The sequence below is a fragment of the Camarhynchus parvulus genome, chromosome 3 (assembly GCF_901933205.1).
Source record: "Camarhynchus parvulus chromosome 3, STF_HiC, whole genome shotgun sequence".
Lineage (NCBI taxonomy): Eukaryota > Metazoa > Chordata > Aves > Passeriformes > Thraupidae > Camarhynchus > Camarhynchus parvulus.
This window is the reverse complement of record NC_044573.1, coordinates 19,962,588-19,981,713: the sequence shown is the minus strand read 5'-3', so window position 1 is coordinate 19,981,713 and position 19,126 is coordinate 19,962,588. Positions and strand designations below refer to the sequence as shown.

The following is a 19,126-nucleotide window of genomic DNA, read 5'->3' as shown; positions in this document are numbered from 1 at the left end:
GCTGTGCAGAAAACCCCTCCTAAACGGTGGGCTCACCAACAGGGCCAGAACACAAAAAGCCAGAGCAGTAACACCTCACTACATCATTTTTCTTGCTATTAACTACCATGGGGAAGTTCTTGCTCCAATTCAGTATCAGGGCTAATACGTTACCCAGAGGAGCAAAGTACCAGCCGAGCTGAAGAGATGTTTCCCAGGCTTCAACGAGGGGGGAGCACAGCAAAACACCCACCAGTACCGGTTACTCCAGCAACTTCTTTGCACTGGAATCTGCACTTTCTTTCAAACTGTAAGATCAGTAGTCCAGGGATTGTCATACAGCAATAAATCCCATCCACGGGGCTTGAAAGAAACAGCAACAAATGTTTCTGTCCTGTATGTACGACTATTAGAACATGATCTGTTGATTTGCAGCAAGATATTCTATTGTAATGGCAACCACAGCATAGGATTGCCAACTGGCCCATGTTTAGAGGTGATTACTGCCTTTTTATGCCTTCTACTCAGCTCCAGTTTTTGTAAAGGCTGTTCTAGTTTTACAGGCTGTCACAAACCACAGAGCTGATCTCATTCCACTCTTCTTTCCCTCATCTCTTTGCTTCTGATGTAGATTCTGTACCAGTCACAGGGGATGCAGGGCAGGCTTTCACCTTTGACTGTAAGCATGATAGGAGGGGAGAGAAAGGTGGCAGAAACATTATTAACTTTAAAATATTTCCTGTTCCTCAAAGATGAGAATAAATTGTCCCCATCTGACTATGTGGTATAAAGATAAACTGCTCTCCACCCTTTAGGAATCCTCTACCACCTCAGGGTTTTCCTTCTACCTCCCTAAATAAAACCTTGCATTGCTTCCCATGAATAACAGTTTTTAATAATTCAAAATATGTTCAGTTTGTTGGGGTTTCTTTTTTCCCCTTGCTGCTTATTATGTTTCTCAGTGGCTCCTTCAGATTCTGCACCCAACCCGTATCTATTGTTTCATTAATGAGGCCAGCTAAGAGTCATATATTTCTATTTAGCTTCCTGGGCAACAAAATGGAAGCACGTGTGTGGGTAATGCTAACACAACCAAAGGCCTCCTAGGAATACAGCGAGAACACAGTGCCTTTGATTTATAAATAGATATGACTATTTATAATGCATAAACAAAATGTTTCATGATTTGTAACACTAAGCCCAGGCAGTTATATTGTTTAAAAAAAACCCCAAATGCCTACTGTCCACAGAAATAGAAACACTTATGTACGCAAGCATCATGAGGGCACAGGGGCTGATACTCTATGAACTCCTGCCAATTAAATGAGGTACTTGCTAATTGCTGTCCCATATCTTCCAGGACCAAAGGGGCAGAACAGTGCCATGTGAGGCAACATGGTATCACGTAGCAGAGCTGAAGCCAATCCAGGTTAGATTTAATGTTCAGAAATGATCACATACTGTATTACTCATGTCCAGCAACAACATTTTGATTGCAGGAATGCTAAGCTCCTGGTCTTAACCCCAGCCAACACTTGTTGTTACTGAAAGATTAATGTTATCTCTGCATTTAAGTAACCCTCATATATGGCCAAAATTAGACTGTAAGAAGTCCAATGGTCTGGGAGTGAAATTGTTTTTAGCAGCAGTCTACAAACGCACTGCTTGGGCAAATACACACCATGGCAGACCAAGGGAATGCTGCCCATTCTGTGCAGTCTAATGATGCTTTCCATGAGCAGTGGCACCATCAGCACCTTGTGCATCCCTGCAGAAATACTTCAGGAGAGCATAGATCAGAGTTCCTTTACTTCTACTGGGCATGGTGAAGCCTTACTATCAAAAATTACGTGGATGAGTGAAAGGGCGAAATTGAATTCATGGAGATAATATCCAATTAGAATATAGGGTTTTGTTCTTACATTTTTTAAACATCATCAATGCTATTTCACTGCTGAGTTCTGTTACTAATATTTTCTATTCCTCCTGAAGCACCTGTATTTGTCACTTATTTTGTCAAGTGTACTGCTACCTTACTGCTCATTCCTTCTGTGGCTGTGGAATGAACAGAGAACCATCTATTCCACTTCCAGTTCTTACACATTCCTGGAGTAGCCTATGCTTCCAGACATTAAACTCAATAAAAAGAAAAACAAAAATCCAAAGACAGCCTTGTGTGAAAGTGCCACTACTCATATTTGAACAAAATTGCATAGCAATTTAAATTAATCAAAAGAAAAACGTGGGAAAATTTCTCTCATTTACCAGGTGCACTCACAGAAGTCTCAAGATTGTAGCAAGTGTTCAATGGATTATGAATGAAGCCTAATTTATAGCTAGATTTCCATAGTAAATCAATATTGCTGGTTAATGACATTGATAGTTTACTATTGTGATTTTAATACTGAAACTCATTGTTAAAACATGATGCAAAAATTAATGTACATATTGTATTGCATCACAAAATAATTCAAGCATACAGTTGCTGTTGTCCATGATACAATAGCCATTAACAGTTGATGGACAAATCAGGGTATTAGAACAATAACTGAAAAAACAGATGACCTACTGCCGTTTTCATGCTATTTAGGCCATCACGTAACTTTCTAGTATAGTAGAACTGAGTTTATTTTTAATGTGAGATTAACATTAAACATCACTGAAATCAAGCCTCAGGGTTTGCTTTATCAATATACATTGACAATAGAATAGGTAAAGTACTCATGTTTGCAAAAAATTTAACATTTTTAGACACACTCACAGAGACTGACTTCTGCAAAACACTCTTCTAAGCACAGGACTCTCAATCATGTTGCACAAGGTAGCTTATTTTCCACCTATATTTGGTTTTTAATTCCTCTTTCATTGTTTGCATATAACTATTAATACACAAACAAATATTTACCTGGAAATGCTTCTTTTGCACACTTCTCTTTTACCACAGACTATCCCTTTGAGAGCAAGCTGGCTTCCATTCAAGACGTTGTATTCTTAAACTTTGCAATTTAAAATTAACTTCTGTCTTCTAACAAGGTAATCCTGAGCAGGACTTTCAAACATTGCAGAACTAATAAACCTCATACAACCACACACCTAAAACCCACAGAACAGCACTACAGCACTCAGTGTGTGATGGCAAAGTTTTACAAAAAACCTTTCCAAACAGGACAGTTTCCATTTCATTAGGACAATCCCATCAGAACTTTCAGTCTCATCATCTTCTCAAGCTTTTATTTTCATCTTTTTAATATTGTTCCTCTTGGGTCTTACTGTTTTTTTTAAACTACTGGCTAAGACTGTGCTTTCACAAAATTTTGAACTGTTGAAAAAATACATCTCTCCTGAGAACTGAACAGAAATGTTTAAGAAATATTTCTTTAATTAGTTGCAAGGAAACATCCTAAACAAGTTCACAGTCTGTAATCCTACAAATCAGAACTGCTTAACACACAGCTTTTTTTTTTTTTTTCAATTGGCTGATTGGCTGTCACTGCCTTTGTTCATTCCTGATGCTCTGTGCAAGGAGAATGATCCCACTTCCGCTTCCCCCCTGGCTAACTTCTACAGAAGTTTTGTGAGCACTTGTACACAAAGGACACCAGACTGAGTCTTTTCTGTACTGCAGTGAATTCCTTGGCGCTGCTACTAATCTACAGCTATGTACTGAAGTTTCCATGTCATCCTTCACATATTTTACCAAACATCCACTGCAAAGAGCTGAACCCGTCCTACATAATCAGTTATGACTCAGTTTGCAACTTTGTCCTGCAGACTCAGGAGAAGACACAATCTCACTGAGATTCACTTGCCCTTTCCCAAGCCTGGATGTGACAAAACCATCTGCAACCTACTTTATCACACACCAGACAATGGGCAGGACACCAGGGTTCAGCAATAAACATTTCACACTAATAGCATAAAAGTGACTGACTGGTTATTGCCTTGTTGTTCTTTAGACAAAGGACTCCCTCTTTCTCTTCTCTCAATACAGACAAAATCTTTTCTTTGTGCCCAACATAGGAAAAAGGAGGATGAGAGGGCTTTATCCCCTGTCCACACCCTTCACAAAACCAGTGGTTTATTTAGGGCCCAAGCCTGCTACAGTCCATAATCTTCATTGCTATCTTAAACACCTCCCCACTGACACCCAGCAGGACTTTCTACTTGTGGGTCTTAGCCCTCTGTGTGCTTCAAAACTGATGGACAGAAAAAGTATAAAACCAAGAATATAATTACTTTTTTTCAGATACACTGAGCACAGACACTTTCTGTACTGCAGTAACACGAGAGCAGACCATGGACATTCTGAACAACAGTGTTTTGGCACAGATGTCCTTGGGAAAAGAGAAAAGGGAAGGAGGAATACTTTAAAGAGAAGAGTTCAGGCTCATGCACTAATATTGGTAAAAGGAAGACTAAGGGAAAATGGTAGTTGAATCGAGATAGATTACTTATAGACTGTGTGCCAACCAGTGTGCACCAAGATGACACTTTTTTTTTTAAAAAAAGCACTTGGACAACTCTCCTGCACAGTTCCCGGCTCATCTGGAGGTCCTGTTCCAGCATGACCTCAGAAGGTTCTCAGTGTCTGGCCAACACTGAGAACAAGGACAGAAGCATTGACTTAAGATGTTTTCAATGAAGACCTTTGTGGCCTATAATCCATGGGCCATCATGATGATGCATCGGTTCAAACAAAATGAAGGAGAACAGCCTTACAGATGTAAGAAAAACTAATGATTATCAGCCATTGTGACTAAAACTGGTATTAATTCTATACATATTGTACTGATTTAAAGTAAATGCATGTGAACACTCAGCAGAAATAAAGGAAAAAATCATTTGTTGATGGACAAAACACTAACTTGTGTTTTAAGAAAAAGGAAGAGGAGAGAGAAAAGATATCCTGCAATGCAAGAAGTTCAGGCTATTATTTTCTCAAAATGTATGCATAACTATGAATGTTAACACCTGCTATTTCTGAAGCAACAGCAAATCCCGAAGTATTTTACAAATCAAGAATATATTGAAAAAAGAGAGTAAGCATGGGGAGAAATCCAGTAAATAGCTCATAGTGATGTTGTGCAGTAGTAGAAGATGGGAAGCAACATGAATACTTTACCTCATTTGAATTATAATTTCAGGTAAGAGTCTTCTCTAGAGAAAGAAAAAACTTCAGATTCCAATGCTATAATATACCAAAACAATGGGAGCAGTTAGAGATGAGAATTGGAAGGTTTTAATTCTTACAACTTCCTATTTAGACAAAAAAAAAAAAAAGGAAGAAAAAAGAAAGTACTATCATCTCCACATTTATTATAAGGGAAGTCTGTCTGTTGAAATTTGAAGAGTGCAGCTTCAGATACACAAAAATATTCCGGAACATGGAAATGGACAACTTTTAAATTACTTTATCAAAGTTCTACAAATCTTGATTTGAAGAAGGCAAAGCAATCAGTATGAAGCAAATAAAGCTCACCTGCACCTATCTAAAGCATTTTATTAAACACAAAGCTGAAGGTGAGACATTGCAAATGAATAATGCCTGGGGCTTTCATCTCCTGAGACCTTGGGTTCAAAGCCTTGCTTAGGCCACAATGAAGCCTATTTACAGATTTCACAAGCCAAATTCAATAGCTGTTTCCCTGAAATACTGACTGTATCCTTCCTTTTGTTTGCAAAATATGTACCTTCAGCACTAAGATCCATCATGCCCATATGTATTTTCATCAAACAACCACTTCACGTTGGCGTAATTGGCCGCCCCTTTGCACAGAAGGCCCAGGACAGAATAAGCAGACTATAAGTCATGCCTAATGTACATCTGCAATAGAAACTGGAAGAACTCTGCAACTGGAGCCTTGCCTCCCATCTTCATCAATCTACTTGCTAATATGATTCTCATCATGTTCCTGCCGATCTTTGAAGGGGGTATTAATGTAAGGATCATTTATATTTAAAAAGGATGTGATTTAACACCCCAAATCCGCACTCGAAATATCCTAATAACTCAGTTTATCCAGAAAACAATGAGTAAGAACTTCTGGGGGAAAGAAATCTTATTATTCCTTTCTGTGATTGTCTTCTTATTGGTTCACCAATGAAAAAACTGCTTCTGCTTTAGGAAAGGAAAAAAAGAATTTCTCTTTCCTAGAAACACATTTTTCCCCAAAATTTTCTTATCATCACCTTTTTTAGAGCAGAGATTAATCCTCATTTTATCCCTTAAAGAAGAACAGAGAACCACAAAGGAGAACTGCAATATTAATCCATGAATGACTGTAAAGCTGGTTGATTTACTAGAACTACACACTCCATAAATACTATTGTGTTTTTCTGCTGTTTTGTCTGAGTTCTGGCCCTTTGATACTCAATTCTGTTTCTTAAAATACCAGCCTTAACTCAGTTTTTACACTTCTATTCTGCTCCATCTAGTGGATTATTGATTTTTGCAATGAATGCTGCAACAATAGTATTCTAATAAACCATGCTGGGTTAGCTATTAGGACAAGGGAGCATGTTCAAATGATTATTTTTTTGGCTTTAGATGAAAGAAATTAAGTCACATTCCTGGGTACCTGGATAAGACTATAGGATTCTGGCAGCATGTTCAAGCAACATAAATGGGAAAAAGGTGTCATTTAATTATATCACTGAAATGAGACTAAGTAAGGGACAGGCCTTGATTATAAGGGACAGGTGGCAAAATTTCTCCTGGTGCTTGCACAATTTACTAGGTCAGTCCTGGGGAAAAAGAATATTCCATGCCTGTGTTGTTTTGCTAAAACATCAATATCCTCCAGGCTTCATAGCCTAGATTTCAGAGTTTTCTTCCTGCACTTGGTGATAGGAAAAATGAAGTTACACATGTGATAAGCTGCTTTGTTTGCATGTCAGGAATAGTTTTATTCAACCAATTTCCCTTTAGTACACTTACAATTGTGGTGGACTTTTTTCAGTGCAGTGCTGTTTGTCATACTCTCTTTAAAGACTGCTGAACAGGTCTTCTGCTAACTTTTCAGAGGGGTGTTTAAGGTAATGAGAGTTTGATTGATGAGAAGAAAAATTAGGTAATTAGTCCACCCTTATGTATAGTTCATTTCAAATCAATGCAGCTTTTAATGGCAAGAATATTTGTTTTCTTTTCAAAAGCAAATATAAAAATACTTAGCCAACAAAAACCCCCGCATCAATGAATCAACAGTGTTTGTTCATACATGGAAGCACTGGAACCAATGATTCAAAGATAATGCTGTTTACATGTCTGGTAGGCATGGTGTAGGATGTATGCTCTCTGAAGCAATTTACAGCAGAAGAAGGAAATATTAATTTACTCTCCCAAACCACAAAAAGTTACTACGTTATGCTTGGTTTCAATCATGAATCTCCTGGCAAAGCATTAAAAAAGGGTCTATAACCACAAAACCCAAAAGTTAATTGGAATATTAAGCCCAAGGATTTCCAAATAATTGTTTCTAGTTTTCTTTTCTTTCTTCTCTCTAACAAGATAGGCAGCTCCAGTAGTCAGTTATAACTGGATGAGATAAGAATAACTCCAGACTGATTTGCTGTTCAGGACTTTATTGTAATAGTATGCAGCCATATAGCACTTTCTATCAAAGAATCTTGAAGTGTTCCATAAATATTAATTCAATAAGCCTCACAACATGCAGGTGAGCTCTGTATTATTGTATCTATTATATTTTTGCTGGACGCACACTAAGTAGAAATGTCTTGTTCTGGAATAGAAATTAAGTCTTGATTCCAATTGCCCGATTTAATCACGAGAATTACTCACTCCATGAAAACCCATCTGCCCCCAGATCAAATGTAACTTTGTCACTGACTTCTGTAGAGCCATAATTTCATAAAAAGACAAAATTCCTCCTTAGTAATTTGCAACTAAACACTACTTTTTTGGTTCAACATCCTGCATTAGTTACTATATCTTCACAAAGTTTCCTTCTAGAAACAGATGACCGACTTCAACAGAGAAGCATAAATATTTTAAAGATTTTAAGTATGCACACAATTGACCTGATACTCCATAATAGCTCAGGCAATATGACAATATACACCTTTGCTCTGTGCTGCTGTAATTCATGAGAGTCAGAGTTCTGACTTTGCAAATAGAATTGCAGACTTAATTTTCAGAAGTGACTTCCATTTTTACATTCACAATTTTGCAATCACCGTAGTTGTGAGAACAGTGATATGCATTAAGGTAATTGATTGTGCTTTGAAATCAAGTAATCAAATGAGCATCAATTAAGGCTGCAAATGTTTGAAGCCACAGAACTACAAAGCAAAATTATTTTTCCTTGTAAGCTTCCAGCAAAATACACTAAGCAAAACTGTCTTCTTTCTGGATCAGCCTCACACTAAATATTTAGTGAATATATTTAAGATTAACTTTGGGTGATAATTTAATAATTGAGGGGTCTACATGTAGACTTTTTCTATTTCAATATCTCATTTTACACTTAACCAACTCCCACAAAAAGGTATGTACCTCCTATGCCCCACAGTGCCTAACTTCTTCCATCTGACCCACCAAATGGAGCTGGAACCTGAAGAGAGATCCAGGCTTCCAGTACAAAGCATGGAGGAAGGCAGGCTCTCAGGGCAGAACATAAATGAGCCAACACACACATACTGCTGCCACCCACACCTAGTTTATATGTACAATTTATGACTAAATTTCAGACCTGTGCTTCCACCAGGCTCCCTGGAAATGCCTTGGTCCTTTCAGGACTCTTAGCCTCCTATTCAATTTCTGCAGGAAGGTAGGTCAACATGCCCTTTCTCCAGCAAACTTGGATTGCTTCTCTTAAAAAAGAAAACCTCAGTTCCTTCCAGTTTAGAGCCTTTACACAGATTTAACAGCCTCCTCCGTATAAGGAATGAAAAGGTATCCCAGATACTGGGAAACAGCTCTCTCTAACTGTTATAGTGAAGGTGTGGAAAAGCTAAAGAAACCATCCTGGCTGCAGAAACACCACCTCTCCCTTTCCACAAGCTGGCTGCTGCTGAGGCACCGCAGTGGGGTCACCATGATGGCACAGGAGAGAGCGACTGCAGACTCCGTGTGTGGTGTCTGTGTGCTGAGGTGTGACAGGGTGCTCTGGGAATGCCTGCCACATCAGGCCCTCAGGGGACTCAGAGGAACATCCCTGCTTCCAGAGCTAAACAGAAGATACCTTGTGAGCTGTTCAGACCTGTCAAAACAGACACTCCTGCATTTGCACAGAAGTATGATGCTGCAGATGGCTACAGAAATGTTAAGGGCACTCTCAAAACTACAGCATGAACTCCAACACCTGGGAAATTCCACTATTAAAAGATATCCCAGGACCACCATTTTGGATTAAAGCAGATAAATTCCACCAATCTTTTCACATCATGTAACTGGAGTATATTGGTGGAATCACTATTGTCTGGATTGTCACTATATATGCAAAACTCCCTGAACCTCAAGTAATCATTTAGCATCCTAGATTAATACTAAAAACAAAAAAATGCAACCTGACTATTTTTGAGGTCCAAGAAAAGGCAAAACAACTTTTCAAGACTGTTTGACTACTCAACCTGAATCTGCAAATACCTACTACAGCAGATCAGGTTTGATGCTTTACTGATTCCAGTGAAACTACCAGGAAAATGCCATCCCATAATAAGTGTTGGCAGCACCACATCCTGAAATTGTAAACTCCCGAGGCACAAACCTGTCTATAAAACTCTTGGACATCTAAGATTCTATAAAAATAATAATGCATTCAGCTTTATGCAATTTTCAGCTAAAAATCAGTCAATCCCTCTTTCTCTGCCCTCCCACCTCCACACAGTTACCACAGAAATTTTGTTCTGTTAGGGTAATATATATTTTTAATGCAAAATTTCAACAGGACCATTTTTATGGTCTACTAATAAACCCTTGAAAACAGGGATTTATAATGGAAACAGTGACGGACCCTTAACTACAGTGTATGCAACCATAATAAAAAGAATTAATGTAGTCAATTTGTACTACTGTTCTCAGAACAAAAAAAACCTCTATTTCAACTGCAATCCTTTCAACAGCTGATTGGCAAGCCTGTCCATTTCTAGTCTGCAGTGTTGTCAGTTGTCTTCAACATGATAATGAGCCTGTCACCATATTCAAATAGCCCTGTGACAGCATGTTTTGTGAGCATGACGTCCACTGCAAAGGGTCTGTCAAAAAGCACCTTTCAGAAAATGAAAAGAGAATGCTTTTCTGATGATAAATCTAATTTCTTCATAGCTAAAAGAGTGAGATTTTTCATCTGATTTTGTCAGTGTTGTGTTGCATTTGTGTCTTCAGATAATCCTGCGTTCTGACGCATAAAATTTTAAAGTTTTCTGTAAAGACAAAGTGAGAAATAATAATCTTTTCTGAGTTCACTGGAGGTCTTGCATTAAACTGCAGTACTGCTGGCTTTCCATCAAATTAAAACTGGAGGGGGAGGGAATGGCATGGAAGGGTAGCTTGCAACCAAAAGCAAATAAGGCTCCCAGTAAAGATCTCAAAGTCTACACGCTAGGGTCTCCACTCTTCCCCCAAACAGCCTATTAAAAAACCTCCCTTGCTCTGTGTGGTCCTAGTTAAGTATGACCAGGTTGCATGAAATGCCCTGGCTTTCAGACCAAGGCAGCAGAATGGAGACACAGGCAGAGCTTCCAAGCACTGCTGCAACTCAGGAGTGTGTGTTCCACACACTGTGTATTCCACGTTCAGCTGCCACTCCTGCTACCTGTCAGCTGGGGAAATTTTCACCTAGCGAAAAATTTGAATATTCTGGCGACACAGATTCCTCTCCATGTGTCTAAGCGTCCTCTGCTAATATCAGTGGCAAATATAGAGGAACACTGAAACACAGCACTTTATTTTCCCTGTTGACAAAAGCTGCCTTTAATTTCACTTCACCTTTTAGGATTCTTTTCACCAGTAGCTGATTGAGGAGTTCACATATAAAGGGAAGTGTTAAAAAGAGAAATGCAAAACCCCAAATGAACAAGCAATAAACCTTTCTGTCTTTCAGTCACTGGGTGACAAAGGGGTGGACACGGCTGGACTTTGAAGTCCCAGGCTGACATTAACCTCAGAGCAGAAGTTTCACTTCTAGCTGTGCTTCTACCACCACATGTGACTTTTACTAAGCAACTCTTGTTCTCTTTCTCTGAGGTTTAATATTGTAAAATGGAGCTATCACTGTCTACACATCACAGGTGCTCTCTAAAATGTATAAAAAATATTCCCTGAAAAAATTGTTGACAAGCTCATGACACATTTGCTGCAGAAAAGTCATGCTGCACAAGCCCAAGGTGTTTCAAAAGGTACTGAAGAAGCTTATTTTCTTGAATATGGGTGAAAAACAGCAAACCTGCAGCATTAGAATGATAAACAGGGACTTCCCTAGCTAACTACTGAATAGTATCAAAATTAAGTATTTTACTATTACTACCACATGTTTTTCAGGCCACTAAGAACATCGAGTTGACAATCACATAAGGCTACAGTCTAAAGGCTGTACCTGCAGGAATCTGGTGGGATTTGTAGGAGGTTAGGGGCACACAGATACTACAGGCGTGAAGGCACAAATTATCTTTACCCCTTTGCCTTCTTCAACATTTGTCTTTGAAAGGACTTCCCTGCTTTTGTCTCCCAACCTACTTTTCTCTTCTTCTGCTTACACAGATGAATAAATACAAATATTTATTCTGCCTATAATTCATGACGAAAATTATGAGTGAATAAGAAATTTGATGAATTCAGGTCTACCAAGCTGAAATAAGACAATTTTACTGAAAGTCTGGTGGTTTTGGGGTTTTTTTTGGTAATACAAGGAGATCTTAATATACAGGATCTGTGTTTCAAATGTGGAATATACAATATGGTATGCCACCCTTGATCATGTATTTCAATATACCTGTAACTGAATATAATGCAAAGGTAGGATTATTTCAATTTTTTTTAAGTGAAGTCAGCTAGGCACTATGCAGCTTTAGACAGCACAAATGGACAATCAACATTAAACATGACTGATTTTTAAATTCTTCATTGCTCAGCTGGAGGGAAGTATTACAAGGCCAAAAAGCAGAGCTATGGACAGCTGGCTTTGTGCAGTACCAGTTCTCTGCCTCAATTTTCAAGCCATTCATTTCTTGTGTCGGGGGGGAAGGGAGGGGGAAAAAAGCTGAAAAAAACCCCCCATCTAAACTAGGCCATACAAATGTACAAAGAAAGCTTGGGTCTCCAGGACTTCTATTGTCTCAGGGAGTCGTCACCACCCTGAACCCTCATTAAAGCTGAAGAGATGCGGGAGCGGCATTAAAATGAATGCAAAGCATTTGCCGCAATCTTCTGCTCACACCATCTCCAAATGAAGGCAGGCATTGCATAATCCAGGCAGCTCGAGCTCCTGACAGGTGGATGATTTATGCTCATAGTCGGAAGAATCGGAGAGCCTGCAGAGGACACAGCGTGAGCAAGGTGGTGGCGAGACAGATGCTCTCAGTGGGCTTGCAGAGGCTGGCAGGCTCCAGCTAGCTCAGGTGCAACTTGAACACTTTAGTACTGAACTCATATTGCCTGGATTCCAGCACAGCAAGATACCATTTACAATATTATGTACAGTAGATATACTATCAAACCTATCTGTGTGCTGTTTATCTATATGTGTGTGTACACACACACACACAAAATACATACATTCTTTCTATTTGCATTTCAACTTGCTGTGTTCACGTACACTTTGCATGCGCATATTCTCCACTGAAAAAGAAAGGGCAGATTAGGACAAATTCTGCATTGTTACAGCCACATAGCATAAGTGAAACCACCGAAGTTGAACAGATGTAAGTGGGGGAAGAATTTGGCTCCAGCTTTCAGAGAACAGGGATGGATCTGGGGTACTGAAAATCCTTTCAGTTTTAAGAGTGTTTGAAAGCTAGAAAAGAAAATGACCAGAGGAAAAATCAGAACACCACAGGTCTAAATATAATAGGATATTCTCATCACTAATGATATCTATTTGTAAAGCACAGGAAATGCCACAGTTACACTGTTACTGCAAAAAAGCACAGTATTAGCAAAACATAATGTAAATGACCCTCATGCCATCCACTTCAATCTTTCAATGACTTTATTTTTACTGCTTTATTTGGGGGTATTTAAAAATCCCACCCAAAACTGCAGCACCATTTCCAATCACATAATTCAGCTTCCTTTTCAAAAAGGAAGTAGAAATGCAGGTTTTACTTTTCACTCCTGTAAGCAAGAAATTGGTGTATTAAAATAATACAGAAATGAAAATACACATGTGTAAACAAGACCTTATACACGTTTATGCCACACCTCTATATATTTTTTTCTTCTTTAACAGAAAAGGCAAAGCCAGGACTAAATTATCCTACCTTAAGCATATCAACAAAATAAACAATTCACCTGTCTCATATCAGACCCTCCACATTTTCCAGTGAAACCTGTCACTTAATTAAGTTTGTAATTTTCAGGGGCCACCGAGGAGTTAAAGCATTCAAATGTGCACACTGCAGGTTATCTGGGTTGAATCTGGGACTTTGCTGACTCTCAGCTCCTTTCCACTTTAACAGATGGGGTCAGAGGTGAAACTGCAGACGAGAATTAAAGACACATACATCCCTTTAATCAGATAACACATTCAAAGACTTGCAAATTCCCAAGAAGCCACTTTACAGGCACGTGTCATGGGCTATTCCATAAAGGGGGAGGGAACAGTGAAGAGGAAAAAAGGACTTAGTTCAGCTAACCAGCATTAAAATAGGAAATTAGAGAAAACAAATGGAAACAAAATGATGGTATGAACTGCTAACATTCCAAATGCTTTCTCATTGCACACAGCTCCCTAGAGAGGAACACCGATGTTGGAAGCCTTAACACTCTGCATTCAAATGTTTTTCCTAACTTCATAAATCAGCTGTGTTTAACAATACTTCTATAACAAGTATTTTAATTGGAGATGAGTTGAAGCATCCTGCCAGGATGGATATCTCCAGCAATACCAGGATGCCCAGAAGGAAATACAGTCATTCAGCCTGGCTAGTCCTCACGAAACAGTGAGTCAGCTAACAAAAACCTCAAGAAATTCATTATTCTCTCTCCCACCTGGCCAGAAAAAAAACTGCCTGGAGGATATGTGCTCACAGCAACTATTTTCTCATCAGCATTCTTCTGATACAATCGTGGTTTGGAAGAGGAAAATGAATAGAAACTCATAAAATGACAGAAGATAAAAAGAGAAAAGAGAAGGATCTTATGTGATCTTAGCTACTCTGTAGCTTTGTTCTCCAATTACTGCATCCCTCTGCATCTCATGCAGGATCAAGCAATGGCCATGTGGCACATCCAGCAGCTGGAAGACCAGCAAAGACTGTGGCTGTGAACACCAGACTCAAGAGCTGTTCCAACTTCTTTTTGTCTGAAATACAGTCAGAGACTTTGGGTGATGTTCCTGAGGGCCGTTGAGAAGGAAGAGTCTATTCAGTCCCTTATTATCTCAGCCTAATTCTTCACCTGAGTTATAACTCAACAGAAACTTTCTAATACATCTTTGAGCAGGAATCTATTTAAATTGGTATTATAAAACAGATTGCTACTCTTTAAGGGAAATATTAATTTTCCTTTATTTTGACATTTAGCAGTCTACTCTGTCTTCAAATTGGAAACTTAAGAGCTTTCATTAAAAGTTTGACAGGGAAACCAGCAAGTGGCTTGTGACCTGAAAAATCAGTACAGAGGAAGACTTCTCTCAACACTTCAATAGTAACATGCTGGTAGCCTCAGTCTGTATACAAAATGTATTTAGTGTAATATTTACATCTCTTAAGTAATCCTACCATAACTGATACCACTTCCTATCTAGAAATGCTGTTCTGGTGACTTAGAACAAGATACTCTTCCCAAATGTTATACACTGAGACTGACCATGCAATGAAATCTCAGGTGCCTGTTTCTAAAGCTTGGACTGAACTACAGAAAATAGGAAAATGAGACAGAGCACAGGAACTTCAGAAGCTGGAGACCACTGTAAACACTATCTGGCAGACTGTCACGAAAAGCAGCATGTGGCTGTACAACTGTTGAGCAAATGATACAAGACTGATCTGTTGATTGATTCAGATCACAACAAAAGACGTGGCTCATCTTCAGTCACCCACCCACAGAACTGAAAGGAGTATTAGAAAGAGACAGGGCATTGGTGAAGTGATTTTTACATTGCTGAATAAAAATGACAAGAACAGCACTGTACGGACTAATGCCTGGCTGAAGAGGGAAAGAACAGGAGACAAAAGATGAGGATGATGATCTTGTACCACTTGCTTTTTCCTAGGATCTGTATGTGCTCAGCATGCAGCAAGTTACCAAGATTCTCTCTTGCTGGTCAAAGAGTTTTGCAGGTAAACAGCACACCAACAATTCTGCCACTAAGGGCACAGACTGGAGTTAAGCTGATTAAGGGACAGTATCACACAGACTTTCTTTTAGAAAGTATTTCAATTTTTCGCAATTATTTTAATAATTAACTGTTGTAACATGGAGTGCAGTAAAGACCCCAGGCAAGCAAGTTGTATGGAATGTTGATTTTTGATCTGCTGCACTAAAACTGTAAATCAAATTGACTTCTCATCTTATACCTGATTACCCTGAGATGTAAACCAGATGCTTAAGAGAAAAATAGATACACATATTAAATGTGCTGGAAAAATAAAGAGCAAAAAGGAAAATATTGATATTATTCAGTAAGTGTAGATATTCAACATAGCTGTGTTTGACTTTCTCCAGAATCATTTATCTAATAAAAGCCTATTGAGGCTTAAAATAAAGCTATGTTTTTTCATTTATAAAGATTAATAGCTATATTAAGCAACTACTGTGAGCACAACAGACTCCCCTCATAATTTCCCTTTTCTGTCATATAAATACCCAAAGAAAAGAAAACAAAAAAGAAAGAAAAAAAAAAGAAAAAGCTGGTTAGATGAGATCTATTATTAGAATAGCTAGTAAGCATGGCAAAATCTGACAAAGTGACAATTCATTGCAGATGATCACATTTATTTCAGAATTCAGGCTGCTGACTTTCAACCACAAAAGCCACATTGCAAACACCAAAAGAAATAATATTCCAGCTTCATATTGCAGTGACTCAGTGAGTAGAACTGGCAAAGGCTCACCACTTGCAATAACTCCTCAGGTTATAAAAGGGCAATGACTGCTCAGAGAGAAGATTGTGGCTTAGTTACATTAGTGTCTCAAAACTCACATTGATTCTAACCTTTATTTTGTAAGACAGCAGAGATTTAGAAATGTGAAATATATGAGGGATAGCACTATATGAGATCAGATGTAACAACTGCAGGTGGAAATCTTCTTGCTTCTCAACACATTCATTGCTTTGACTGAGTGAAGAGGCCAAGAGAGTTCCTCAGCCAGTCAGCTTTTCAGTGCCAATGCATCCCAAGCAGCAGCAGTCTGCCTGTACATCTGCCACATGGGTTCTAGCTACCAGCACCTGCATCACTGCAGCCCTTCACCCCAAATAATCCTACCCTGCATTCTGTTTTGACAAAGATTTTACACAGCAAGAGTCTTAGTGAGGAGCTGTGGGTGCTGCCCAGGCAAAGGCTGAGTAAAATACAGAAAGTTTGGCTCGAGAGTGACACTTTAGAGGTAAGGACATTCACTACCCTTAAATGCACCTCTACCAGGGATTCTACACCTATTCCATTCAAGCAGGGGATATGCAAGTATCCACACAGCAGAAACAGAAAAAAGTGAAGAATATAAATTACATTAATGTTACTATTTACAAAATGAGACTTACTAAACATAAGGCAGGATCTACATGCAAGAATTCAAGAACTCTGCAACAAAGGGCAGTGCCACATTTGATGTGTGTGTTTATGGGGGGCAGAGACCAGAAATGAAAGGCAGCTACTTGTGAGATCATGGGAAAAGCCCTGCATCCTTCAGACTTGTCTCTACCTATCCTTATCACTTATATTGCTGTTGCTATACTTCCAGTGTATAAGCAAATGTTCATAAGGGCTAAACCCAAAAAACATATTTTACAAACAATTGAATATTTTCTAGAAAATTAGGAAAGTACTGCTTCCTTATTTTAGGATCAAAAGAAGAAATATGATAAATGAAGACATGCAGTTAATCACCTCAGATTATGATGAGAAAATATTAGTACAAAGTGATTAATTTTTAATAGTAATTTAAGTAGACTCATGAAACTGCAGAACCCACTCCTTCCAATTCTGAGCAATTAATACATAAGGTATGTGCACTAAGAAAATTACAGTAAAATTTAATTCTATTCAGAATCCTTCAAACTCATTAACAACAGTACAAAGTAACTTTAGGTTGAAAGTATTCTTTGCCTGTCTTACCCTGCAAACAACTGTTGCCACTGGGATTCTCAGCAGCAATGATTGTGTAAGCAGACCCCACCTAACAGCTAATCTCAAGGAAGCTGCTGGTGAGTGAGCCAGCAAACAGCTCTGACCTCAGATTTGCAAATGCTAACACAGAAACCTCCCCATTTACAGATCTGTGTAAAGCCAAGAAATGTAAATAGTTCCCAAACTCAGACTTACAAACAATACTGCTTTCTCCACATCCACTTCATACCTTCTCTTTTGTGGAAAGCAAGCATTTGTATACAGGGACAACAGTAATACAAAATTTTATCTAGGAAGAGAGAAATCTTATGTAAAGAGCAAGTCCAGTGAACTGCTGGGATATCTGCTTTATTCCCCAAAATACTCAGAGACAGAACACAAACCAAACTGGCACAACACTGAAACACAAGCACCACGAAAGCTTCTCAGGAGGCCAGTACTTGGTAGGAGCTGTAGGTGCTTTCATGTGACTTGGGAAGAATATCCACATCCCCAGTATTTGCTTTTTCTGGGGTATTTTTCTAGTGGATGAATAGAAATGCTAGTCGCTTGAGCTGACTATAAACACTAACCTGAAGCTGAATAGTTTGTCCTTCTTCATCAGTTACAGAGAGTGGATAGTCATGAGCTGCATTTTAGGGCAGACAAATTGGGCTGTCAGTTCTAATGTGTGAACTGGGCTATCAGGTCACATTTTGGTTAGGAGCAAAGAAGCCTACTTATGAACACCAAGAGCACTTAGAGATTAGCTTCTATTGTTTCCAAGGAGATTTAACAGGTCCCAGTATATATTAATCCAAGCACATTCGGAATGAAAGAAAGAAAGGGAGTGCAAGGAGAAAGGGAGGAAGAAAAAAGGGAAAGGAAGAAATAAAAGTGAGGGAAAGGGAGAAATGAAAGCGACGAAAAAAAGGGGGGAATGCGTGAATGGGGAAGGAAGGGAAGAAAGGGGAAAAGGAAGGAATAGGAGAGGAAAAGAAACAATTCAAAAAAATACCTGCACTAGAAACCAAGCTCCTTCATAATACATTGAAACATAGAAGAAAGCTGAGACATCAACAGAAGACACACTATGTTATCTCTTGATGTTATAACACAGGAGGTTTGTTTAATATCCTGCATTAATGGAGAAGCTCCTTAAGTGTAATATTACGATAGAGAGCATAAGAAATATCACTGAGGTCACTGCTGCTCTATTAACTGTCATCCTGTACAGAAATATTTTCTTTGAATACCATTAATGCTTTCTCCTTTCCTTTGTTCTGATTTCTAAAGGCAGCAGAAACTAAAACTTCATCCACAATAATTTCTGCTTTTGTCTTGGCAGACTAATGGTATTAGACTTGTAAGAGAAATTTACCTTGGCAATGTCTGATGCACAGGTCTTTTCAAAAGAGATGTTGTTAGAAGGAATCCTATTAAGCAGGCTTTTTCACTACCCTCAAATCATAGGTGATAACACAATTTTAGTCATAAAGAAGATTGCTTAGTTTTATTTATTATTTTGAGAGCGAATCCATTAATCTGCTCCTCTGCATATCACGCATCCCTTTACGTAAGACCAAACTCAAGCTGCTCGTTCTCCTTGCTCTATTGGATTCATTTTCATAGACTGTCAAAGCCAGAAAGGATCAATATGATAATTTAATCCGATCTGCTGCTTAACACAAGCCAAAGATGT

The 19,126-nt window shown here is 38.7% G+C and overlaps 1 protein-coding gene and 1 long non-coding RNA gene across 13 annotated transcripts in view; one reads left to right on the top strand and one right to left on the bottom strand.

Moving 5' to 3' along the window:
* The window catches only part of ESRRG (estrogen related receptor gamma), a 390,382-nt gene that overhangs the window by 84,473 nt on the left and 286,783 nt on the right, over positions 1-19,126 (bottom strand). The window lies entirely within an intron of this gene.
* The window catches only part of LOC115901995, a 31,091-nt gene continuing 17,966 nt past the window's right edge, over positions 6,002-19,126 (top strand). The window contains exons 1-2 of the long non-coding RNA XR_004060592.1: positions 6,002-6,012; positions 11,183-11,192. This is a non-coding gene — a long non-coding RNA (uncharacterized LOC115901995). The remainder of the gene's footprint in view (positions 6,013-11,182; positions 11,193-19,126) is intronic.